Below are 27,676 nucleotides of genomic sequence, written 5' to 3' on the forward strand. Positions count from 1 at the left end.
GGTCTCTCAGGAGGCTCCCGTTGTCCAGGCTGAAACCCCTCCCTAGCTCTCGTGTCCTTCTCTGCACACGCTCCAGCCCCTCAAGGACTTTCTGCTTCAGAGGGGCCAACAAGTGGACACACACTCCCAGCTCTGGCCGCAGCGCTGCCCAGCCCAGGGGGACGGTCACTGCCCTGCTCCTGCTGCCCCACTGCTGCTGACACAGGCCAGGATGCCCTTGGCCTTCTTGGCTACCTGGCCAGGCACTGGCCCACATTCAGCTGCTCTTGACTGGCACCACTGGGTCCTTTTAGCCTACTCAGGTCCCTCAACACAAAATTGCCCCTTTGACTTCAAATACAGCATCCCCGGTTCCAAGATGTCCTGCCTCTTCTCAGCCAAACAAGACAGCAGTCAAGGACTTGCAGCTTGACCCCCACCCTAGGCCCTAATGCCATTTCCAAAGCTGCAGGCTTCATCGCAAAAGGCGTCCACAGAAACTTGCCGCTTCTACTTTCTGCCACACAAGAAGTCTTCCCAACGAGGCACTTGGTTTCTTTGGCCACACTGAACAAGAATGGCACCCACAGATTCCTAGACAACTCAATCATCTCCTTGCAGCTTAGCAAAAGCCAAAAGAGACTGTACAAGTGAAGAAGTGCTCCAGAAGACTGCAGAACACTTCCACAAACCAAACACACCTTTCCACAAAGGGAAAACAGACAAAAAAAGCCCTGCCACCTGCAGCACTGCCACGTGTGCCCTTGGCCATGATGCTGCAGAAGCCCAGAGATCGACCTTCCCTGAGCCGAGCAGCCAGAAGCTCAGCCAGAGTCCCCAGACCTTCAGTGCCTCAAAGTGACAGGTCAAAGGCCAATTTCTAGCTGGAGGCCACTGCCTGCAGGAAATGGCTACATCCCACAGGATTGCAGCACTTGGCATCCTCAGCAAGAAACATGCAAGTGCTGGCTGGTCAGAAACTTGCAGCTCTGCCTTGCACTAAAGACAGCACCACCCACAATTGGCACTTACTGTCTTGGATCGATCGGGCACAGCTGCAGGCTTGTGGTCATCTTGCTCCTTTTGCTCCTTTTTGGCTCCTTCTCCAGGAGCAGAGGGAGCCGGGGCAGAGACCGCTGTTCCTTCTGCCATCTGCGGCAAGAGAGAAGCAGGAGGGACAGGCCGTTACCTCTCATTTATGACCTCGTTTCTCCTCAGATCCACAACCACCTTTTCAAAGGAGAAATCCTCAACTTTGTTAGCAATGGGATTCTAAGTCGCTCCAACCAGATGAAAATGGGCCAACTCAACAGAACTCTATTTGATGCACTCTGTGAATTTGATAGTCCTCCCTGGCTGCCATCAGCAAGCAATGGTGCCCCTGCACAACAATGGAGCTTTGAGCTCTTTTATTTAATGCCCTGAAATGGAAAAGGAGGAAATAGCCAGCAAGGCCATTGCTATTGCTGCAGCATATATGGAAAAGTCAAACTGGATCAGAATGCCATCCAGTGCGTGAAAAGGGCAGGAACGTTTGTGCAGAAGCATCTGTGCTTGTTGTAAAAGAGAGAAAATGGGCAGGGCTTCACCTCCTAGCAAACCAACAAGCCACAAGACAAAAGCGTCCCCTCCTCAGGTGGCTAAAGCACTTGGGGGCAGTGAGGGCATGTTTGGCAGGGAAACAGCCCTGGTGGTGAGCACTGTCACATATGGATCTATGGAAGTGTGCCTGAATGTGACTCAGGAGGCTCCCGTTGTCCAGGCTGAAACCCCTCCCTAGCTCTCGTGTCCTTCTCTGCACACGCTCCAGCCCCTCAAGGACTTTCTGCTTCAGAGGGGCCAACAAGTGGACACACACTCCCAGCTCTGGCCGCAGCGCTGCCCAGCCCAGGGGGACGGTCACTGCCCTGCTCCTGCTGCCCCACTGCTGCTGACACAGGCCAGGATGCCCTTGGCCTTCTTGGCTACCTGGCCAGGCGCTGGCCCACATTCAGCTGCTCTTGACTGGCACCACTGGGTCCTTTTAGCCTACTCAGGTCCCTCAACACAAAATTGCCCCTTTGACTTCAAATACAGCATCCCCGGTTCCAAGATGTCCTGCCTCTTCTCAGCCAAACAAGACAGCAGTCAAGGACTTGCAGCTTGACCCCCACCCTAGGCCCTAATGCCATTTCCAAAGCTGCAGGCTTCATCGCAAAAGGCGTCCACAGAAACTTGCCGCTTCTACTTTCTGCCACACAAGAAGTCTTCCCAACGAGGCACTTGGTTTCTTTGGCCACACTCAACAAGAATGGCACCCACAGATTCCTAGACAACTCAATCATCTCCTTGCAGCTTAGCAAAAGCCAAAAGAGACTGTACAAGTGAAGAAGTGCTCCAGAAGACTGCAGAACACTTCCACAAACCAAACACACCTTTCCACAAAGGGAAAACAGACAAAAAAAGCCCTGCCACCTGCAGCACTGCCACGTGTGCCCTTGGCCATGACGCTGCAGAAGCCCAGAGATCGACCTTCCCTGAGCCGAGCAGCCAGAAGCTCAGCCAGAGTCCCCAGACCTTCAGTGCCTCAAAGTGACAGGTCAAAGGCCAATTTCTAGCTGGAGGCCACTGCCTGCAGGAAATGGCTACATCCCACAGGATTGCAGCACTTGGCATCCTCAGCAAGAAACATGCAAGTGCTGGCTGGTCAGAAACTTGCAGCTCTGCCTTGCACTAAAGACAGCACCACCCACAATTGGCACTTACTGTCTTGGATCGATCGGGCACAGCTGCAGGCTTGTGGTCATCTTGCTCCTTTTGCTCCTTTTTGGCTCCTTCTCCAGGAGCAGAGGGAGCCGGGGCAGAGACCGCTGTTCCTTCTGCCATCTGCGGCAAGAGAGAAGCAGGAGGGACAGGCCGTTACCTCTCCTTTATGACCTCGTTTCTCCTCAGATCCACAACCACCTTTTCAAAGGAGAAATCCTCAACTTTGTTAGCAATGGGATTCTAAGTCGCTCCAACCAGATGAAAATGGGCCAACTCAACAGAACTCTATTTGATGCACTCTGTGAATTTGATAGTCCTCCCTGGCTGCCATCAGCAAGCAATGGTGCCCCTGCACAACAATGGAGCTTTGAGCTCTTTTATTTAATGCCCTGAAATGGAAAAGGAGGAAATAGCCAGCAAGGCCATTGCTATTGCTGCAGCATATATGGAAAAGTCAAACTGGATCAGAATGCCATCCAGTGCGTGAAAAGGGCAGGAACGTTTGTGCAGAAGCATCTGTGCTTGTTGTAAAAGAGAGAAAATGGGCAGGGCTTCACCTCCTAGCAAACCAACAAGCCACAAGACAAAAGCGTCCCCTCCTCAGGTGGCTAAAGCACTTGGGGGCAGTGAGGGCATGTTTGGCAGGGAAACAGCCCTGGTGGTGAGCACTGTCACATATGGATCTATGGAAGTGTGCCTGAAGGTCCCTCAGGAGGCTCCCGTTGTCCAGGCTGAAACCCCTCCCTAGCTCTCGTGTCCTTCTCTGCACACGCTCCAGCCCCTCAAGGACTTTCTGCTTCAGAGGGGCCAACAAGTGGACACACACTCCCAGCTCTGGCCGCAGCGCTGCCCAGCCCAGGGCGACGGTCACTGCCCTGCTCCTGCTGCCCCACTGCTGCTGACACAGGCCAGGATGCCCTTGGCCTTCTTGGCTACCTGGCCAGGCGCTGGCCCACATTCAGCTGCTCTTGACTGGCACCACTGGGTCCTTTTAGCCTACTCAGGTCCCTCAACACAAAATTGCCCCTTTGACTTCAAATACAGCATCCCCGGTTCCAAGATGTCCTGCCTCTTCTCAGCCAAACAAGACAGCAGTCAAGGACTTGCAGCTTGACCCCCACCCTAGGCCCTAATGCCATTTCCAAAGCTGCAGGCTTCATCGCAAAAGGCGTCCACAGAAACTTGCCGCTTCTACTTTCTGCCACACAAGAAGTCTTCCCAACGAGGCACTTGGTTTCTTTGGCCACACTCAACAAGAATGGCACCCACAGATTCCTAGACAACTCAATCATCTCCTTGCAGCTTAGCAAAAGCCAAAAGAGACTGTACAAGTGAAGAAGTGCTCCAGAAGACTGCAGAACACTTCCACAAACCAAACACACCTTTCCACAAAGGGAAAACAGACAAAAAAAGCCCTGCCACCTGCAGCACTGCCACGTGTGCCCTTGGCCATGATGCTGCAGAAGCCCAGAGATCGACCTTCCCTGAGCCGAGCAGCCAGAAGCTCAGCCAGAGTCCCCAGACCTTCAGTGCCTCAAAGTGACAGGTCAAAGGCCAATTTCTAGCTGGAGGCCACTGCCTGCAGGAAATGGCTACATCCCACAGGATTGCAGCACTTGGCATCCTCAGCAAGAAACATGCAAGTGCTGGCTGGTCAGAAACTTGCAGCTCTGCCTTGCACTAAAGACAGCACCACCCACAATTGGCACTTACTGTCTTGGATCGATCGGGCACAGCTGCAGGCTTGTGGTCATCTTGCTCCTTTTGCTCCTTTTTGGCTCCTTCTCCAGGAGCAGAGGGAGCCGGGGCAGAGACCGCTGTTCCTTCTGCCATCTGCGGCAAGAGAGAAGCAGGAGGGACAGGCCGTTACCTCTCCTTTATGACCTCGTTTCTCCTCAGATCCACAACCACCTTTTCAAAGGAGAAATCCTCAACTTTGTTAGCAATGGGATTCTAAGTCGCTCCAACCAGATGAAAATGGGCCAACTCAACAGAACTCTATTTGATGCACTCTGTGAATTTGATAGTCCTCCCTGGCTGCCATCAGCAAGCAATGGTGCCCCTGCACAACAATGGAGCTTTGAGCTCTTTTATTTAATGCCCTGAAATGGAAAAGGAGGAAATAGCCAGCAAGGCCATTGCTATTGCTGCAGCATATATGGAAAAGTCAAACTGGATCAGAATGCCATCCAGTGCGTGAAAAGGGCAGGAACGTTTGTGCAGAAGCATCTGTGCTTGTTGTAAAAGAGAGAAAATGGGCAGGGCTTCACCTCCTAGCAAACCAACAAGCCACAAGACAAAAGCGTCCCCTCCTCAGGTGGCTAAAGCACTTGGGGGCAGTGAGGGCATGTTTGGCAGGGAAACAGCCCTGGTGGTGAGCACTGTCACATATGGATCTATGGAAGTGTGCCTGAAGGTCCCTCAGGAGGCTCCCGTTGTCCAGGCTGAAACCCCTCCCTAGCTCTCGTGTCCTTCTCTGCACACGCTCCAGCCCCTCAAGGACTTTCTGCTTCAGAGGGGCCAACAAGTGGACACACACTCCCAGCTCTGGCCGCAGCGCTGCCCAGCCCAGGGCGACGGTCACTGCCCTGCTCCTGCTGCCCCACTGCTGCTGACACAGGCCAGGATGCCCTTGGCCTTCTTGGCTACCTGGCCAGGCACTGGCCCACATTCAGCTGCTCTTGACTGGCACCACTGGGTCCTTTTAGCCTACTCAGGTCCCTCAACACAAAATTGCCCCTTTGACTTCAAATACAGCATCCCCGGTTCCAAGATGTCCTGCCTCTTCTCAGCCAAACAAGACAGCAGTCAAGGACTTGCAGCTTGACCCCCACCCTAGGCCCTAATGCCATTTCCAAAGCTGCAGGCTTCATCGCAAAAGGCGTCCACAGAAACTTGCCGCTTCTACTTTCTGCCACACAAGAAGTCTTCCCAACGAGGCACTTGGTTTCTTTGGCCACACTCAACAAGAATGGCACCCACAGATTCCTAGACAACTCAATCATCTCCTTGCAGCTTAGCAAAAGCCAAAAGAGACTGTACAAGTGAAGAAGTGCTCCAGAAGACTGCAGAACACTTCCACAAACCAAACACACCTTTCCACAAAGGGAAAACAGACAAAAAAAGCCCTGCCACCTGCAGCACTGCCACGTGTGCCCTTGGCCATGACGCTGCAGAAGCCCAGAGATCGACCTTCCCTGAGCCGAGCAGCCAGAAGCTCAGCCAGAGTCCCCAGACCTTCAGTGCCTCAAAGTGACAGGTCAAAGGCCAATTTCTAGCTGGAGGCCACTGCCTGCAGGAAATGGCTACATCCCACAGGATTGCAGCACTTGGCATCCTCAGCAAGAAACATGCAAGTGCTGGCTGGTCAGAAACTTGCAGCTCTGCCTTGCACTAAAGACAGCACCACCCACAATTGGCACTTACTGTCTTGGATCGATCGGGCACAGCTGCAGGCTTGTGGTCATCTTGCTCCTTTTGCTCCTTTTTGGCTCCTTCTCCAGGAGCAGAGGGAGCCGGGGCAGAGACCGCTGTTCCTTCTGCCATCTGCGGCAAGAGAGAAGCAGGAGGGACAGGCCGTTACCTCTCATTTATGACCTCGTTTCTCCTCAGATCCACAACCACCTTTTCAAAGGAGAAATCCTCAACTTTGTTAGCAATGGGATTCTAAGTCACTCCAATCAGATGAAAATGGGCCAACTCAACAGAACTCTATTTGATGCACTCTGTGAATTTGATAGTCCTCCCTGGCTGCCATCAGCAAGCAATGGTGCCCCTGCACAACAATGGAGCTTTGAGCTCTTTTATTTAATGCCCTGAAATGGAAAAGGAGGAAATAGCCAGCAAGGCCATTGCTATTGCTGCAGCATATATGGAAAAGTCAAACTGGATCAGAATGCCATCCAGTGCGTGAAAAGGGCAGGAACGTTTGTGCAGAAGCATCTGTGCTTGTTGTAAAAGAGAGAAAATGGGCAGGGCTTCACCTCCTAGCAAACCAACAAGCCACAAGACAAAAGCGTCCCCTCCTCAGGTGGCTAAAGCACTTGGGGGCAGTGAGGGCATGTTTGGCAGGGAAACAGCCCTGGTGGTGAGCACTGTCACATATGGATCTATGGAAGTGTGCCTGAATGTGACTCAGGAGGCTCCCGTTGTCCAGGCTGAAACCCCTCCCTAGCTCTCGTGTCCTTCTCTGCACACGCTCCAGCCCCTCAAGGACTTTCTGCTTCAGAGGGGCCAACAAGTGGACACACACTCCCAGCTCTGGCCGCAGCGCTGCCCAGCCCAGGGGGACGGTCACTGCCCTGCTCCTGCTGCCCCACTGCTGCTGACACAGGCCAGGATGCCCTTGGCCTTCTTGGCTACCTGGCCAGGCACTGGCCCACATTCAGCTGCTCTTGACTGGCACCACTGGGTCCTTTTAGCCTACTCAGGTCCCTCAACACAAAATTGCCCCTTTGACTTCAAATACAGCATCCCCGGTTCCAAGATGTCCTGCCTTTTCTCAGCCAAACAAGACAGCAGTCAAGGACTTGCAGCTTGACCCCCACCCTAGGCCCTAATGCCATTTCCAAAGCTGCAGGCTTCATCGCAAAAGGCGTCCACAGAAACTTGCCGCTTCTACTTTCTGCCACACAAGAAGTCTTCCCAACGAGGCACTTGGTTTCTTTGGCCACACTCAACAAGAATGGCACCCACAGATTCCTAGACAACTCAATCATCTCCTTGCAGCTTAGCAAAAGCCAAAAGAGACTGTACAAGTGAAGAAGTGCTCCAGAAGACTGCAGAACACTTCCACAAACCAAACACACCTTTCCACAAAGGGAAAACAGACAAAAAAAGCCCTGCCATCTGCAGCACTGCCACGTGTGCCCTTGGCCATGACGCTGCAGAAGCCCAGAGATCGACCTTCCCTGAGCCGAGCAGCCAGAAGCTCAGCCAGAGTCCCCAGACCTTCAGTGCCTCAAAGTGACAGGTCAAAGGCCAATTTCTAGCTGGAGGCCACTGCCTGCAGGAAATGGCTACATCCCACAGGATTGCAGCACTTGGCATCCTCAGCAAGAAACATGCAAGTGCTGGCTGGTCAGAAACTTGCAACTCTGCCTTGCACTAAAGACAGCACCACCCACAATTGGCACTTACTGTCTTGGATCGATCGGGCACAGCTGCAGGCTTGTGGTCATCTTGCTCCTTTTGCTCCTTTTTGGCTCCTTCTCCAGGAGCAGAGGGAGCCGGGGCAGAGACCGCTGTTCCTTCTGCCATCTGCGACAAGAGAGAAGCAGGAGGGACAGGCCGTTACCTCTCATTTATGACCTCGTTTCTCCTCAGATCCATAACCACCTTTTCAAAGGAGAAATCCTCAACTTTGTTAGCAATGGGATTCTAAGTCGCTCCAACCAGATGAAAATGGGCCAACTCAACAGAACTCTATTTGATGCACTCTGTGAATTTGATAGTCCTCCCTGGCTGCCATCAGCAAGCAATGGTGCCCCTGCACAACAATGGAGCTTTGAGCTCTTTTATTTAATGCCCTGAAATGGAAAAGGAGGAAATAGCCAGCAAGGCCATTGCTATTGCTGCAGCATATATGGAAAAGTCAAACTGGATCAGAATGCCATCCAGTGCGTGAAAAGGGCAGGAACGTTTGTGCAGAAGCATCTGTGCTTGTTGTAAAAGAGAGAAAATGGGCAGGGCTTCACCTCCTAGCAAACCAACAAGCCACAAGACAAAAGCGTCCCCTCCTCAGGTGGCTAAAGCACTTGGGGGCAGTGAGGGCATGTTTGGCAGGGAAACAGCCCTGGTGGTGAGCACTGTCACATATGGATCTATGGAAGTGTGCCTGAATGTGACTCAGGAGGCTCCCGTTGTCCAGGCTGAAACCCCTCCCTAGCTCTCGTGTCCTTCTCTGCACACGCTCCAGCCCCTCAAGGACTTTCTGCTTCAGAGGGGCCAACAAGTGGACACACACTCCCAGCTCTGGCCGCAGCGCTGCCCAGCCCAGGGGGACGGTCACTGCCCTGCTCCTGCTGCCCCACTGCTGCTGACACAGGCCAGGATGCCCTTGGCCTTCTTGGCTACCTGGCCAGGCACTGGCCCACATTCAGCTGCTCTTGACTGGCACCACTGGGTCCTTTTAGCCTACTCAGGTCCCTCAACACAAAATTGCCCCTTTGACTTCAAATACAGCATCCCCGGTTCCAAGATGTCCTGCCTTTTCTCAGCCAAACAAGACAGCAGTCAAGGACTTGCAGCTTGACCCCCACCCTAGGCCCTAATGCCATTTCCAAAGCTGCAGGCTTCATCACAAAAGGCGTCCACAGAAACTTGCCGCTTCTACTTTCTGCCACACAAGAAGTCTTCCCAACGAGGCACTTGGTTTCTTTGGCCACACTCAACAAGAATGGCACCCACAGATTCCTAGACAACTCAATCATCTCCTTGCAGCTTAGCAAAAGCCAAAAGAGACTGTACAAGTGAAGAAGTGCTCCAGAAGACTGCAGAACACTTCCACAAACCAAACACACCTTTCCACAAAGGGAAAACAGACAAAAAAAGCCCTGCCACCTGCAGCACTGCCACGTGTGCCCTTGGCCATGACGCTGCAGAAGCCCAGAGATCGACCTTCCCTGAGCCGAGCAGCCAGAAGCTCAGCCAGAGTCCCCAGACCTTCAGTGCCTCAAAGTGACAGGTCAAAGGCCAATTTCTAGCTGGAGGCCACTGCCTGCAGGAAATGGCTACATCCCACAGGATTGCAGCACTTGGCATCCTCAGCAAGAAACATGCAAGTGCTGGCTGGTCAGAAACTTGCAACTCTGCCTTGCACTAAAGACAGCACCACCCACAATTGGCACTTACTGTCTTGGATCGATCGGGCACAGCTGCAGGCTTGTGGTCATCTTGCTCCTTTTGCTCCTTTTTGGCTCCTTCTCCAGGAGCAGAGGGAGCCGGGGCAGAGACCGCTGTTCCTTCTGCCATCTGCGACAAGAGAGAAGCAGGAGGGACAGGCCGTTACCTCTCATTTATGACCTCGTTTCTCCTCAGATCCATAACCACCTTTTCAAAGGAGAAATCCTCAACTTTGTTAGCAATGGGATTCTAAGTCACTCCAATCAGATGAAAATGGGCCAACTCAACAGAACTCTATTTGATGCACTCTGTGAATTTGATAGTCCTCCCTGGCTGCCATCAGCAAGCAATGGTGCCCCTGCACAACAATGGAGCTTTGAGCTCTTTTATTTAATGCCCTGAAATGGAAAAGGAGGAAATAGCCAGCAAGGCCATTGCTGTTGCTGCAGCATATATGGAAAAGTCAAACTGGATCAGAATGCCATCCAGTGCGTGAAAAGGGCAGGAACGTTTGTGCAGAAGCATCTGTGCTTGTTGTAAAAGAGAGAAAATGGGCAGGGCTTCACCTCCTAGCAAACCAACAAGCCACAAGACAAAAGCGTCCCCTCCTCAGGTGGCTAAAGCACTTGGGGGCAGTGAGGGCATGTTTGGCAGGGGAACAGCCCTGGTGGTGAGCACTGTCACATATGGATCTATGGAAGTGTGCCTGAATGTGACTCAGGAGGCTCCCGTTGTCCAGGGTGAAACTGCCTCCGCACCTCCTCCTTGGCCTTGCCCTCCACAGCCCTTCCTAGCTCTCGTGTCCTTCTCTGCACACGCTCCAGCCCCTCAAGGACTTTCTGCTTCAGAGGGGCCAACAAGTGGACACACACTCCCAGCTCTGGCCGCAGCGCTGCCCAGCCCAGGGCGACGGTCACTGCCCTGCTCCTGCTGCCCCACTGCTGCTGACACAGGCCAGGATGCCATCAGTCTTCTTGGCCATATGGCCACACCCTGGCTCTTGTTCCACTGCTCTTGACTGGCACGCCTTCATCCTTTGGGACCACTCAGGTCCCTCACCACAAAGTTGCCTGTTTGACTTCAAATACAGCATCCCCTGTTCCAAGATGTCCTGCCTCTTCGCAGCAACAAGACAGCAGTCAAGGACTTGCAGCTTCACCCCCGCCTCCAGGCTCCAATGCACTTTCCAAAGCTGCACACTACCCCTAAAAATGCATCTACAGAACCTTGCTACTTGAGCTCTTTGCCTCACAACAGGGCTTCACAACTACACACTTCTTTCTGTGGCCACAGGTCTTGTTCCCCACAGATTCATGGACAACACACTCGTCTCCTTCCATCTTATCAAAAGTCACAAGACAGCTGGGCCACACACTTTGTAGAACTGAATAAATTCTCAAGAAAGCTGAAGAGCAATTTCACCAGCCAAACACATGTTTCTACAAGAGAAAGTAAACAAAGCAAACAAATGAAGCTCCAGCACTACCTCATGTGTCCTTGGCAACAGCACTTCAAAAACCAAGAGACAGAGCTTCACTGAGCCGAGCAGACAGACGCTCACCCTGAGGCAAACAGGCTTTGGTGCCTCAACATGACAGGTCCAAGGCCAATTTCTGGATGGTGGTCACTGCCTGCAGGAAATCGCTGGGTCCTGGCAGGACTCCAGCACTCAGCATCCTCAGCCAAGCAGCAGCAAGAGCTGGCTGGTCAGAAACTTGCAACTCTGCCTTGCACTAAAGACAGCACCACCCACAACTGGCACTTACTGGCTCAGAAAATTCAGGCTCTGCTCTGACCACTGATGGAGCCTTGCAGTCATACTCCTCAATTTGCTCCTCTTTGGCTTCTTCTCCAGGAGCAGCGGGAGCCGGGGCAGACTCTGCTGTTGCCTCTGTCATCTGTGGCAATAGAGAAGCATGAGGGACAGGCCATTACCTATCATTTATAACTTTGTTTCTCCTCACATCTACCACCATATCATCCAAGGAAAATTGGGAAACTTTGATTACAATGAGATTCTAAGGCGCTCTCATGGTATTGAAATGGTTTAATCCAACTGTACATCAAATTACTTGGATTTAAATATTCTACCCTGCCTACTATCAGGTAGGAATGAATCTATTTGTGTAACTGACTTTTTAAATCTTGCAACCTCTGAAATGCAAAAGCAAAATTTGCATCTCTTCCTTGCACTAATTTCAGCATCACCCATAAGTGGCACTTACTGGCTCTGAAGAGTCAGGCTCTGCTGTGACCACCGATGGAGAGCAGCGGTCGTACTCCTCAATTTGCTCCTCTTTGGCTTCTTCTCCAGGAGGAGAGGGAGCTGGGGCAGACACTGCTCTTTCCTCTGTCATCTGTGACAAGAAAGAATTATTAGGGACGGGCCGTTACCTATAATTTATAACCTTCTATATTCTCACATCTACCACCATTTCTTCCAAGGAAAATTGGGAAACTTTAATTGCAATGGGATTCCAATGTGCTCTTATGGCATTAAAATTGGCTAATCCACCTGTAATGCAAATTCCTCTGAAATAAATATTCCACCCTCCCTACTATCATGGAGCAATGATCTCTTTGTAACTGACATTTTAATTCTTGAAAGCTCTGAAATGCAAAAGGAAAACTTGCTGCTCTGTGTTGCACGATAGACAGCACCACCCACAACTGGCACTTACAGAAGTGTCAGGCTCTGCTGTGACCACTGATGGAGCCTCGCGGTCATGCTGCTCAATTTGCTCCTCTTTGGCTTCTTCTGCAGGAGCAGAGGGAGCTGGGGCAGACACTGCTGTTGCCTCTCTCAGCTGTAGCAAGAGAGAACCATGAGGGACGAGCCGTTACCTCTCATTTATAAGAATCTTTCTTCTCCCATATAACACTAAATCTTCCGAGGAATATTAAGAAACTTTGATTGCAATGGGATTCTATGGTGGTCTCATGGTATTAAAATTGGCAGATCCATCTGTAATGCAAATTGCTCTGACGTAAATATTCCACCCTGCCTACTATGAGGTAGCAATGATCTACTTGTTTTTCTGATCTTTGGAATCTTGAAAGCTCTGAAATGCAAAAGCGAAACTTGCAGCTCTGCCTTGCACTAAAGACAGCACCACCCAAAACTGGCACTTACTGGCTCAGAAGATTCAGGCTCTGCTCTGACCACTGATGGAGACTCGCGGTCATACTGCTCAATTTGCTCCTCATCATCTTCTCCAGGAGCAGAGGGAGCTGGGGCAGACACCGATGCTGGTTTTGTGCTCTGGGACAAGAGAGAAGCGTGTGCGACAAGCTATTACCTATCACGTATAACCTCCTTCCTTCTCACATCTACGACCGTATCTTCCAAGGAGAAATCATAAAATTCCAGAGTAAAAGGATAGTAAAAGCATTCTAAGCCACACAGATCAAATTAAACCAGGCCAATTTAACAGAACTGCATATGGATATGAAGCTGATATTCCTCCCTGGCTGCCATCAGCAAGCAACATTGTCTCTGCAATGCAGAGTTTTAGCTTTTGAAAGCTCTGAAATGGAAAAGAAAGAAAGAGACAGCTACACCTTTGCTATTGCTGCTGCAGACATGGAAGCCTACAACTGGATCTGAATCCCATCCAGTGCTGGAAAAGGGCAGGAAACGTGGTCCAGAAGCATCTTTGCTTGTTGGAAAATGAGAAAATCAACAGGACTTTTCCTCTACTAAACCAGCAAAACAAAAATGTAACCAAACAACAAGCAGGGAGTGTTCCTGACACCAGCGTCTAAAGCACTTGGAGGCAGTGAGGGCATGTTTGGCAGGGGAACAGCCCTGGTGGTGAGCACTGTCACCTATGGAACCAGGGAAGTTTGCCTGATTGTCCCTCAAGAGGCTCCCGTTGTCCACCCTAAAGCTTCCTCCGCACCTCCTCCCTTGCCTTGCACTCCACAGCATTCCCCAGCTCCCGTGTCCTTCTCTGCACACGCTCCAGCCCCTCCAGGGCTTTCTGCTTCAGATGGGCTCACAAGTGTTTACGTTAATAAAAAGATTAAAATCTTTCTAAAGTGTAAGGTGACTTTAGAATGTAGACATAATTTTGAGAAATGTTGGGAAATTTGAAATTAATAAGCACAATCAGGATCATAAAATCAGGATATAAATCATTAAGGAAAATTAAAAAATTTATAAAGCTGAGAGTGCGAGTTGCTATAGTAAGAATTTAGTAAGGAACCAAGCTGAGACTTCTTTGAGCAGAAAGCCCAAAACTGTGTCTAGAAACCAAGACAGATTTCTCTCAGAGCTCAGTTGCTACAACAATAATCTGCCTAGTTCAGAACATGATGTAGCAACATCTGATTAGAAAAAAATAGGGTTATATATTTTGGAAAAAAAAGAGGTTTTAAGTTTTTAAACGAACAAATTTTATCCATGCCAGTCTCTTATGGGAGGGATAATAGTAGGCCTATGTATTAATCACTCTCACATTATAACTCTTGTTGTTTGACATGGAAAAAGCATTTTCTCGGAAGGCAGAGGTCAATTTGGATATTGACCAATTGAAGGTGGACACGCCTCTGAGGACACAGAGGGGTTAAAAGCAGAATTCCCAGGAGAACTGGCTCTCTTTGGTTCCGGTCAGCGTGCAGTGCAGGACTCTCCCCTGCCCGGCCGTGGCTGGGTGGGGAGGGGGAGGCCCATGGCCTGACTGAGGTGGGCCCAGGGGTGGAGGGATTGGAACTGGGTTGGCCCCTGCAGGTAGAAGGGTGGAGAAATCTGGGATGTCTCCATTTCCCCCCAGAGTCGAGAGAGAGAGAGAGAGAGAGAGAGAGAGAGAGAGAGTGAAGAGACAGCGGTGGTTTTATCAGCATCAGCAGTACGCCGCAGGAAAGGAGAAGAGCGAGGGGGCCACAAGGTGCCCGGCTGCCTGTGGGAGCCAGAGCCTGGGCATCGAGCCAGCCCTGGGAGTCGGGACTTTTAACCCTTCCTTGAGAAATGAAAGCTTGGTGAAATTTCACTCCTCCTCGGTTTGAAAGAGAGGAAGAGAGACAGCTTGGACCCTGGGATGTTAGAAGGAGAAATTCTAGGTGGGAGGAGATGAGGAGTGTTTTTTTTGGCTGGACTTTTCCTTGTTGGCCATAGACTGAACCGATTTTTCTCTTCCAAGAGAGACTGTATTTTAGGAGGATGCCAGTGAGCCAAGAGACCTGCTTCAGCTGGGAAAAGACAGAAGTGGAGCAAACAGAGAAGAGTTAGGGGGTTTGTGGTGGTGTCCCCTGACCTCAAAGAAGGAGAAGAGAAGAAGATCTCTGTTCTTGTACCCTCGGCCCCAGGGGAAAATGGGAGGAACTGTCGTCCCAAAAAATGAAAAAACTGAGCTGTTGTTTTCCCCCTCTTGGAAAGCATCCTTGAAAGAAAAAAATCCTAAAAGCAGTCGGTCCATCCAGGCATTGGTGGTGAGAGCACTGTGCATGGAAAGGAGAAGGGTCACGATGGCAAACTTTTTCTCCGGGCGATGCCATGTGTGACATGGAAACACAGGATGTGGCAGTGTGTTTCTTGGGGGGGTCTGTGGCACAGAGGAGACTCCTGTTCTCCCTTGATGGACTGAGTATCGATTGTCTGCAGGGTGGAAACCTGGTTGGGGTCCAGATTGTGTCTCACTGTGGTTTGTTGGAGTTGGGTGGTGGGAGGAAGAATACTTTGCAAGGTTTTCATTTTGATCTTTGTGTGGTTTTTTTCTCTCTTTTTTTTCCCTTTTATAGTAGTAGCTTGATAAAGTTTTTTCCTTGTTATTAAGCTTTGGCTTGCTTAGCTCTGTCCTCGATTGCATTACAGCATTCAATTGAGAGATTGAATTTTCATGGGGGCACTGGCATTGTGCCAGTGTCAAACCATGACAAGAACATCAAAGAGTGAAATCAAACTTTGAAAGAAAGCAGAATTAACTCTCTTTATTTTTAATTATGTGTTAAAAAGTATTTTTTTACTCTTATGAACTCATGCCAACTGATTATCGCATTGTGGCAAGACTGATTTTAACTAATTCACAATTTATGTTATTTATGAAAACTCCAGCAGAAAATACTTACTAAGGTTTTAAGGGAAAAATATGTTAGTAGTACATAGGAAACATTTTCAGAAGCTAAATTGTCTAGCAAACTGCCATATGATAAACCAGACACAGAAACTTTTTTCCTAGGTCAGTCCTGAAATATTAAACAAGCTGCAAGAAAAACTTTCATTTCTGTCAAATCAACAGGTACTCCTCTTAAAGCATATTCGACCATGACACAAAGAACAAATGAATCATATGGTACATTTTTAGAGAAGTTAACACAAGCTGTTGAAAGACAACGCCCTGATAAAGCAGCTCATTCTTATATTCTCCAAAACCTAGCATTTGTAAATGCAAATGATGATTGCAAAAAAATTATTTCTACATTACCCAAACAGCCTCCAACTGTTACTCAAATGCTTTCAACTTACAGTAAAATTAGCACTCCAAAGTATCTTGCTACAGCACAAGCTAGTGCCTTTAGAGAGCAAATTACTAAATCTCATGATTCACTAAAAAACAAAGTTTAAAAAGCAATTGAAGAACAAATCAAACTTTTTGAAAAAACTCTTGCTGCTGTTCAATGAAATTCTACTAAAAAGTCATGCTTCAGATGTGAGAAGACTAGTCATGTGATAAAGACTTACCCTGATCCAATAATAAAATCTGAAGAATACCTTCTCTTAGTCCTCAATATCAAAAAGGGAAACATTATGCAAAAAAAGTCATTCTAAATTTGATATAGATTGTAATCCCCTACCGTTAAACTCCAAGCAAAGCACGACCCACCACGCAGTGAAACAAGCAATAGCGACCCAGAATCCAGGGAATTTTGCCCCCTTAGCCTTAACTAGGAGACCTCAAAGCCAAACACAATATCCACCTTTACCACCAGTACCACAAGATGTTCCTTCTTATTACCTCCAAGGACAAAACTGGACTTGGCCAACTCAAAATTAATACGGTTTTTAAAAAATTTCTGTTACGAATGTATACCTACAGGTGTGATTAAGAAATCACAACAAAGACAAGAATTTTTAATTATTATAGGTTAAGACAACAATACAAGTCTTGGACTATTAATTTTGCCAGTTATCATTTCAGTAAACTACAATGAAGAGCTAATAGTTTTAGCTCTTCTCCTCAAAGACCCAACAGTAATTCAACCTAAGATGCCTCTTGCTTTTACAATTGCTTTACCTATAGACATACTCAAACAAAATGTATCTCAACAAGATGCTTTGTTAACCAATCAAACGGTGTACCAAGGTGTTCCAGATGTGATTTCTACTCCAATGCTAGATGTCTTCTAAGTAGAACATACTTAGAAGTATGTTCTAAACCAACCAGAACTGACTTGAGCCCTAACTCATCGTGGTAGAACAATTTATGTTACAGGCATACCAGATACGGTGCAGATGTCTCTGTAATTTCTCTCCTGTTTTAGCCCAGTAGCTAACACTTAGTATCACCTATGAGAACACTTACAAGGATCAGAAGAACTACTGTTTGTTTACAAAGTGAATCCATAATTACTAGTACAAGTCCTGAAAGGAAGACAGCTGCTGCACGTCCCTCTCTATCAATAATTTCTAGAAACTGGCCTCTTGTCATTATCGCTATAAAAGACTGTTTCTTCAACATACCACCACTTCATCCTGAAGATGCCCCAAGATTTGCCTTCTCAGTTCCAGTCATCAATCAAAGAAAGCCAATTCAAAGATATCACTAGAAATCTTTACCACAAGGGATGAAGACTTCTCTAACAATTTAACGATATTTTGTCACACAAGTACTGTGTCCAACTTGACAGAAGCATCCACAATCCACAATTCTACACTACATAGATGATCTCCTCATTGCAGCACTGACACAGACAAAGATGAAACAAACTCGTGACAGTGCTGTCACTGAAATCCAAAAGACTGAACTAGAATTTCTACATCTAAGATACAAGAAATCCCACTCTAAAAATATCTAAGATAGAAGATAGCAAAACAAACAATTTCACTACAAAAGATACAACTTCAAGTCAACATCAACACTTTGCAAGATTTACAGCAACTTTTAAGAGAAATGAACTAGATGAAACCTATTTTGAAAATTACCAATGATGAACTTGCTCCACTTTTTGATCTACTGAGAGAAAACTGTGACATTAAATCTCCCAAGATTTTAACACCTGAAGCTCAACTCACCATAAAAAGTCACAAAAACTTTCCAAAGAAGACAAGCCCATCATTATGCTCCCAAGAAACCTTTCTTCCTGACTGCTTTGAGAAGAAGCTACAACTTTATAGCCTCATTTTTCCTTGAGATCCATCTGAGAAAGATCCATTATTAATAGTAGAATAATAAGTTTTTCTTCCTTATAAGTCTCCAAAAACAATTTCTACAGCCCTAGAGATAATAGCACAAATTGTAATTAAGGCCAAAGCAAGAATATTAACCTTAATAGGTAAAGATTTTACAGTTCTCAAATTACCTTTAAATAAAGATTATTTAGATTAAGCATTACAAAATTCAGATGATTTACAAAATGCATTCTTAAATTTTGCAAGTGTTTGTGCTATTCATTATCCAAGTCACAAATTATTACAAACAAAATTGAGTTTCAAAAAATAGCCCTTGCTAAGTGAAGGGCCTTTAAGTAATACAACGCTCTTCACTAATAAGTCAAGAAAAACACATAAATCAGTAATTGTATAGTTAAATCAAACTACAAAAAATTAGAAATCAAATATCCAAATAGTTGAAAGTTCTCCTCAAGTAGTTAAAATGGCTGCTGTTGTTAAAGCTCTTCAGCTATTTTCAAAGCCTTTCAGTTTAATTACAGATTCTACCTCTGTTACTAATGTAGGTAAAAATATCTTTTTAAAAAATATTAGTAATAATAATTTATATTGCTAGCTCTCATGTCTTCATAAAAATTTACAACACAGAACTAACCTATATTTTATTTCTCATATTAAAACTCATTCATCTTTACCAAGATGTTTAGCAAAAAGAAATACAAGAACAAAAAAACTGGCCATAGTTATCTCAAACACATTAGCAAACATTTTTCAGCATGCAAAATTGAGTCATACCTTTTTCCTCAATATACACAAGTACTTGTACAGACATTTTGTATCTCTAAATCCCAAGCTAAAGCTATCGTTAACAGTTACCCTGATTGTCACCTTGTGCAAACCCCTGTTTCTACAGGAACTGTTAATCCACAAAGTTTATAAAGTCTACAATTATAACAAACATCACTAAATACCCTTCTTTGGGGAGATTTAAAAATATTCATGTTTCAGTAGATTCACTATCAAGTAGAGTTTTTACCTCTATCCACACAAGAGAACAAGTAATCCTACCTATCAACATTTTTTACAAACATTTACTTCATTAAGTGTACTCCAGGAAATGAAAACAAACAATAGCCCCACATATCAATCAGTAACAACATTCCTAAGAAATTAAAATGTTCATCACACCTGTAGTATTCCCCACTCCCCCACAAATCAAACAACTGTTAAAAAGACATATCACACATTAAAACACATTTAGATCAACAGAAGAGGGGAGCAGAAGTAATACTACAGATAAAATTGAGTCAAGCTTTATGTGTTTATAATTTTTTAAACAGTTCTTTTTCAGAACCAGATCCACCAATTCTTAAGCATTTTACAAATAACACACAAACAAAACTAAAAAAAAAATCCTCTTGTTTTAATTAAGAGACCTGAAACAAGACAAATTAAAAATCCTCTCCAATTAATAACTTAAAGCAAAGAGTATACTTGTATTTCTCCAAGTACTAGGAAAGCAAAGTGAATTCCAATAAAGAGCGTCAAACCATACAACACACCAAAACACACTAACAAACCCAAAAGTAAAAAAGCAATCACACAAACGTAAGCTAAACAGAGACTACAAGTCACGCCCAGTGTTCCTATGTCACCTGTAGAATCTGCAAACTTCAATCCAATGATAATGATACATGTGTAGAGCTTGTTTCGTAGAGCTCTTTTAACAAAAACATTAAAAGAAAGATTTCTTATCATTAGATTCTAAAAAATTAATATTCTAAACTCTCCAAAAAATGCAGTTTAAAAGTTAAAATATATAGAAAATTCTTTTAACAAAGAGTAACTCAACAAAAAAGATATGAAAGAAAATCAGTTCACTTTGTATTTTCTAACTTTGCTTACTTTTTATTATGCAAATTTTCCTATACAACACCAAAACTAAATGTCTAAGTCACATTAACCAAAGCTACAAGATCAGATACCATATGTATGTCTCACTCAAATCCAAAAAAGCCTTTTTCAACCAGTGTAGTTAGTGTACCACTAAAAATTAGCCAATACCTATATAACATGATCTTTTAACAAAAAAGTGATTTAACAACAAGCTAAGTGAAATTACTAATAGAAACAATCGCACAAGGGATTAAAGCCTCTAGACCAAACAACTCCTCAAAACAAGTTCAGAACCCCAAGAATTAAAGATCTGTAGTTCCTTAGCAATAAAGTTCCGTGTCACATTTTCAAGAAACAATTAGAAAAAAAATAATTCTCCAAAATACAATGTTATTCACTCTTACTATGAATACAAAAATTTAAGGTTTTAGTGCAATTACTCATACACTGTAGATAAAAATCTAAAGTTAACAAATATCCACAGAAATTACCAAAATGTTGTTAGTTCATTTGTAGAAATAAAACAGCAAACATTCCATCATACCCTAAAGACAAACCATGTAACATTAGCACACTCACTGTAATAACACCTAGTACTAAAACAGTTTCAAAAAAGACAAGAAAAGACAAAAGATCTATTAATATATACCCAAAAAATTACAACAGTAATTTCAGTCTTTCAAAAAAAACCACAAAATATTTCAACAAGCTTCTTCTTACCTACAATTGCTTCAGAAAAAACATTAAGACAAATAGACAAGACCAAATATTAACTAAACAATCAAATACCACATCCAGTACGCTCAGTAACACGCAGACTGACGTCAGCAGTGTCCAACAAATTCCAAAATCAAACAACAATTAATTTTCTTTTCTAACACATAAACAGAGTTAAAAAGAATTCAAAAGAATGTGCTACATAAATTTGTCAAATCATTCTAAATCCATTCATAAAAACATACACAAACTTAAAAACTTTACAATCTACAATTAAAAATAAAGAAACATAGTTAAACAATTTATTCAGGAAGTAGAGCTTAACTCCTTAATCAAAACAACTTTACAAGTTAAGTAAAATCTTGTTATTAGAATATTAATATTAATACCACATACACTTCATTATTCACAACAAATTACAAACTCATCAAAAAAGTTTTTATTTTCCAAAAGAAAAAAATTAAAAAAAATTACAGACAATTCAGAAAACCTCAGCAAAAACAATTAAAGTCACTCACAAATTTAACCTTTACATTGAGACCTTAAAAAAGTCAAAATTTATCAGAACCTAATACAGATACTAAACCTAACTTTACCCAACATTAAGAATGGTTTAACTTAGAATTATAGAGCTTAAAACAAACAAAAACAAAAGTACCTTCATGTAAAAAGTTTATAACTTTTTTCCTACATGAATGAATATATGCAGTAGTAAAGCTATGGAACACAAAGTAATAAATAAGTGACAAGTCAAAAATAGTTTATTTAAAAAGAGAGGGGGAATTGTAGGAATATATAAAAGGTAAAAAACTTTAGAAAGTGCAAAAAGGCCCCAGAAAGAAGACATAAAGCTGAAAAAGGCTGGGAAATTTCAAAACCTTCTCATGGGAAGCTAGAAAAATAAGAACCAAGTGAATTCATTTATATTTATCATAAGGAGCAAGAAAGAACAAGAACTTAGTGATAGTTTGAGATGTCAAAAGTCCTAGATATATGCTTTGCAAAAATAGAAAAAGTTTCAATCTTATATAATGAATTACTCTCTATCATTTGAGGTTCATAGAAGTCCTTCTGTTAATGTTAAACCCACATGGGTCCTTTTCTTATTGGTTAGGTTATAATGACTCTGCACCTTTTCTTTTATGTTATAGGTTCAAAGAATATGTAGAAAAAGGCTTTGCATCAACTGCCATCTTGCCTTTGATCTAGATTTGCATGGATGTTCGTTTCTCTGTGTCTCTGGCTTTTTGCTTGGATGATACAGACATAATAAATGCTAAGTCTGCAACCAGTCCGGGTCCCATCCTGTTTGGTGAGACGCAGACTGACCGGGCAGAAAGTGGACACACACTCCCAGCTCTGGCTGCAGCGCTGCCCAGCCCAGGGGGACGGTCACTGCCCTGCTCCTGCTGCCCCACTGCTGCTGACACAGGCCAGGATGCCCTTGGCCTTCTTGGCTACCTGGCCAGGCGCTGGCCACCTTCAGCTGCTCTTGACCAGCACCCTGGGCTCCTTTGGCCCACGCAGCTGCCCAGCCACAAAATTGCCCGTTTGACTGCAAATACCGCATTAAATTGTCCTTCTAATTCTACAACCACATCTTCTAAGGAAGTATCATGAAGTTTTATAGGGATAGGAATCTAAGTTGCTGTGACTTCATTAAAATGGGCTTATTCAACTCTCTGCAAAACTGAGTTTGTAGGTCTTCAAGGCTCTGAGTTGGAAATTAGGAAATATCCAGCTATGCTTTTGTATTTGTTGTGGAATGCCTGAAAATGGATTTTCTTTCAGCCTGCATGCCTGGCCCTCTACAGCCTACTGGTTCTGGCTAAGCACACAGCTTACTCTGCAATTGCCAAACAGCACAAACATGAAATGTTCCTTTCTTACTCACCTTAGGACCAGCACCACTGAATACATGCTTCAGGTGACCTGTAGTAGGCAAGGGAAAATGAACCAGATGCTGTGAGAAAATTGCCTGGGCTGGTGAAACCCACAGAACAAGCACCACGAACAGAGAGTTTTCTCTTTCACAACATCCCTTCAGCAGACACATTTCATTCACACAACCAGCAAGAGATCCAGATAATATTCTTGGGCATGCCTACCCTTTGGCCTGTTTAGCCATTAAATAAATACAAACATGAAAATGCAAATTGTTCTCTAACACTCAATGCTCCTGTTCTACCAAACACATAACACCTCTTTTAAAAATCCTCTCCTTCTGGTACCTGGTGTTTTTTTGTTTTTTTTTTTTAATCAGATGCATGCACAACTTCTCATTAACTTGCTGGAAACAGTTGCCCAGAAAAGCTTTTCCAAAATTCCACTCTGATGGGGCAGGCTCTATTGTGACACAACACAGCAGCAGCTCCAAGTTCCAGGAGTAGACACTCACTGCTTTGGAGTTTGCTCTTCCTTGCAAAGGGAATCACTATTTAACACTCAGTCAAGGCTCAAGTTAGACAGTCAAATCCTTTCATGACAAAATGTAGAAAGAAAGAAGCTTTCCCTGAATTCTGGGAAATACTGCACAGTTGTTAGAAGGCCTTCCAAGAAGGTCTCCAGTTTACATTTTCAAAGCTGTCTTGCATGTCCCAGCAAACTGAGGAAAAGACAGACTCTGCTGCCTCAACTCTCCCGTGGAGGGAAAAGAACCCCTGCAGGTTCCCTTGCAAATGCTGCCCCTGTGGCTGCAGAAATCCCCTTGTACCTGAATGCCTTGAAAGGAGCTTTACCAAACCAGTGGCACCCTAGTGCTCTTTCTGTTTTAAAACAACTCAGGCACTAACAAAGAGCAGGAAGACATACAGAAGCCAGGTTCAGGTACACCCAGGGAAAACCTCTACTTACGTGCCAGGTTAGTGAGGTAATAGCCAGAATAAACAACGCCGTAAGCTGTGAAAGCTGCAGCAGCAAGTTGCTCAATCATTGTAGCACTGCTGTGCAGATTTGTCCAATACTAGAAAAAACAAGGCTCTTGTCAGTGGGCAGCTCTCACTGACAAGCACCTCAACCAGGAGGATGCTCCTGCACTGAGCAAGCCCTAGGGTTGCTCTGACACTGAGGCCTTCCGTGCACCAAGACAACCTTCTGCTGTCACCATGACCACATGGCAACCATGCCCTGACATCACAGTGCAAGCACTCTATATTGGCCTGTGAATTTATGCAGAGCAATAACCACCCTTCCGTACAGCAAACGCAAAATAACTGGGGAAGTTCTTCTCTGTCACAAAGCAGCACAAATTCACTTTGTGGCCAAACCCTGTTGTTCAAGGGATCCAAGAGTAACTCCAGGAGTGCACCAAACACCTATAGCCTGTACCCCAACTGAGCACTCAGATGGGACCCAAGCAAAGGAAACCAGACCAAGAAAATGGCCCAAAGCATTGCACTTCTGAGAAACAACGCTTACTTTAAAAAATTTAAATGTTTATTAAATCTTAACAAAGGACTGAATAAGGAAAATTTGCAGCACTGGGAGTCTCTGACCATTACAAGCAGCACATCTATAGAATGGATGCTCTGCCTTTTATACCCTTAACCCCTCCAAAGTTTTGTCAAAGTTTTGCCATCCACTGGTGGAGATTCCTTTCGTACATTCTTATTGGAGGTCAGGTGTTGCTACGCCACCCACACCTCCTGGTCACAAGCCAGCCCTCCCCAAAAGCCCTGACTACCAAGGCTATTGCAAGGGGCAGGGGAAATAGGACTCTGGGAGGATGTATTACAATAACATCACTATACATTTTTACATCCCCATAATATCTACCTCTTAACAGTGAGAGCCAACTGTTACATGACTCATCTATAACACACAGAAGCAGGAGAGAAGGCACTGTTGGCATAAGAGCTGAAACAATTCCTGACAAATCTCCCACATGTTTGCACGTTTATTGGATATGCCCAGGGCTCCTGAGCATGTACATCTCTGCCTTTATTCCCCTTTGGAAGCAGTCAAACTGGCAGCATCTGCCTGCCAGCAGGAGCTGCTCCGAGCTGGGAAGACTGGTGGTGCTGATTTCCAGGGGCTTCTGTGTCCCGGGAGAAGATAAGGAAGGGGTGGATTGAAAGGTGCTGGCGCTGATGCTGCTCTGTGCCAGAGAGCCCTGGCTGGGCAGGGCACGGCGCTGCAGACTCTTGCTCCTGTCAGAGCTGGGCACACCTGGGAACAAGGCATGGCAACTTGTGGGGAAACCAAGGACTTTGAGGGGGCTGCATTGCTCAGCACACACCCAGGCCATCTGTGACCCAGATTTCTGGCACCTAAAAAGATAAAGCAGACAGAAATAGCTGGGAAAGGTTTCATTTTGACCATTCTTACCTGTTCACAGAAGTGGCCAAAATGAAAGTTACAGAGCAGGGCCTGATTCCTGCTGCCAGCTCAGGCTTGCAAAGGAGGCATTCATTGATTTCAGTATTCGGTGCCTAGGGAATCACTCCTCTGACACCTGTACACCCACCAATCTCACTTACTACTTTGTATCCATGGAATGAAGACATATTCGATACTTTGCTGAAATTCACAGGCTAAACATTACTCCAAATTATTTGACATATTTAAATAATTTCTCAGAATTTATTGGCATAGGGGTAGGAGTATCCTGTAGGTCCCTGGTGGTCATTGCCACAGGTTCAGGAGGAGACTCATGCACAAAAGAATCTAAGACACAACTGGGCTTGCCAAGCAAATCTAATCCATTAGTTGCAGTAGCAAGTAATACATACCAAGCCCTGAATTCCCAAAAATCCACTGAGCAGGAGAAGGAGATGGAGTTATTATGGAGTCAAAATTATGTCTACATTCTAAAGACATCTTACAATTTAGAAAGATTTTTACCTTTCTATATACATTAACACTTGTGAGCCCCTCTGAAGCAGAAAGTCCTTGAGGGGCTGGAGCGTGTGCAGAGAAGGACACGGGAGCTAGGAAGGGCTGTGGAGGGCAAGGCCAAGGAGGAGATGCGGAGGCAGTTTCAGCCTGGACAACGGGAGCCTCCTGAGGCACATTCAGGCAAACTTCCATGGTTCCAGATGTGACAGTGCTCACCACCAGGGCTGTTCCCCTGCCAAACATGCCCTCACTGCATCCCAGTGCTTTAGACGCTGGTGTCAGAGACACTCCCTGCTTGTTGTTTCGTTGCATTTTTGTTTTGCTGGTTTAGTAGAGGAAAAGTCCTGTTGATTTTCTCATTTTCCAACAAGCAAAGATGCTTCTGCACAACGTTTCCTGCCCTTTCCCAGCACTGGATGGGATTCAGATCCAGTTGTAGGCTTCCATGTCTGCAGCAGCAATAGCAAAGGTGTAGCTGTCTCTTTCTTTCTTTTCCATTTCAGAACTTTCAAAAGCTAAAACTCTGCATTGCAGAGACAATGTTGCTTGCTGATGGCAGTCAGGGAGGAATATCAGCTTCATATCCATATGCAGTTCTGTCAAATTGGCCTGGTTTAATTTGATCTGTGTGGCTTAGAATGCTTTTACTATCCTTTTACTCTGGAATTTTATGATTTCTCCTTGGAAGATACGGTCGTAGATGTAAGAAGGAAGGACGTTATACGTGATAGGTAATAGCTTGTCGCACATGCTTCTCTCTTGTCACAGAGCACAAAACCAGCATCGGTGTCTGCCCCAGCTCCCTCTGCTCCTGGAGAAGATGAAGGGGAGCAAATTGAGCAGTATGACCATGAGTCTCCATCAGTGGTCAGAGCAGAGCCTGAATCTTCTGAGCCAGTAAGTGCCAGTTGTGGGTGGTGCTGTCTTTAGTGCAAGGCAGAGCTGCAAGTTTCTGACCAGCCAGCACTTGCATGTTGCTTGCTGAGGATGCCGAGTGCTGCAATCCTGTGGGACGTAGCCATTTCCTGCAGGCAGTGGCCTCCAGCTAGAAATTGGCCTTTGACCTGTCACTTTGAGGCACTGAAGGTCTGGGGGCTCTGGCTGAGCTTCTGGCTGCTCGGCTCAGGGAAGGTTGATCTCTGGGCTTCTGCAGCGTCATGGCCAAGGGCACACGTGGCAGTGCTGCAGGTGGCAGGGCTTTTTTTGTCTGTTTTCCCTTTGTGGAAAGGTGTGTTTGGTTTGTGGAAGTGTTCTGCAGTCTTCTGGAGCACTTCTTCACTTGTACAGTCTCTTTTGGCTTTTGCTAAGCTGGAAGAAGGTGATTGTGTTTTCCAGGAATCTGTGAGGCCCCATTCTTTTCCAAGCTGTCTGTATTCCTTGTTAATCTGTTCTTTCCCTTTCCTCACAGTCCGTCGCTCTTGTCTGAGAGGGATAAGCTGCTGTCTCTGACTGCTATATTCTGTTTGACTTGAGGTACATGTGTTGATATCTCACCAGGCAGCCTCCAAAGACCTCCAAGAACACACTGGCCATGAAGATCACCAAATTTGTCCTGGACCACCGGAACTTCCCCCTCCTCGAAAAGTGCTGCAGTTTCAGCACATCTGCACGGGCTCTGGTCCCAATCCTCGCTCTGCAGCAGCATTACTTAAAGGAACCTATGATGTGGAACCTGTGAACTCGATCTCAGCCTTTGGTGATCTCCTTCTTCTCAGCTCCTTCATCTCCCTCCACGTGGCTTCTGAGAACCAGGAGACTGAGGAGCAGTACCTGCATATGCTCTGTACGTCTGGTGTATTTCTTGTCTGAGGGTCAGTGGATTGTATTCAGGTGTCAGCAGAGCTGTACCTAATGTTCCTCCTGAGTTTGGTGTCACAGGGCCATTTAGGACTCCCCAGAGGAAGTGCTGTGCTCCGAGGCAGCGAGAGAGAGAGCTCTGGGTGCTCCTGCTGCCTCTGAAGGTAGCTGGGACTGGCCAGGGTTTGCCTGAGCTTCCCTCTCGGCTAAAGGCTGAAGCAGGGATTTTTCTTGCATCAGCAGAATGCTAGGCAAATTCTGCATGCTAGTGGCCAAACTAAAGAGAATTTTTAGCTTCCTAAATTCCCCTTAGACTCCTGACTTCCAACCAGTCATCAGAGCAAAAAATCTTCACAGAAATTTTATGGTTTTGGACTTTTGTCTTTTTGGTTGGGGATTTTTTTTTCTTTAGGGGGCTGGTGTTTGGAGCTTTTTGCTTTTTCCCTCTTTATTTTTTTATGGGGTTGTTTTTTTGGTTTTCTTTTTGCTGGGTTTTTTGGGTTTGTTTGTTTCTTTGTAGGGTTTTTTTTTTTGGTG

Source organism: Lonchura striata, chromosome Z (assembly GCF_050655825.1).
Source record: "Lonchura striata isolate lonStrDom1 chromosome Z, ASM5065582v1, whole genome shotgun sequence".
Lineage (NCBI taxonomy): Eukaryota > Metazoa > Chordata > Aves > Passeriformes > Estrildidae > Lonchura > Lonchura striata.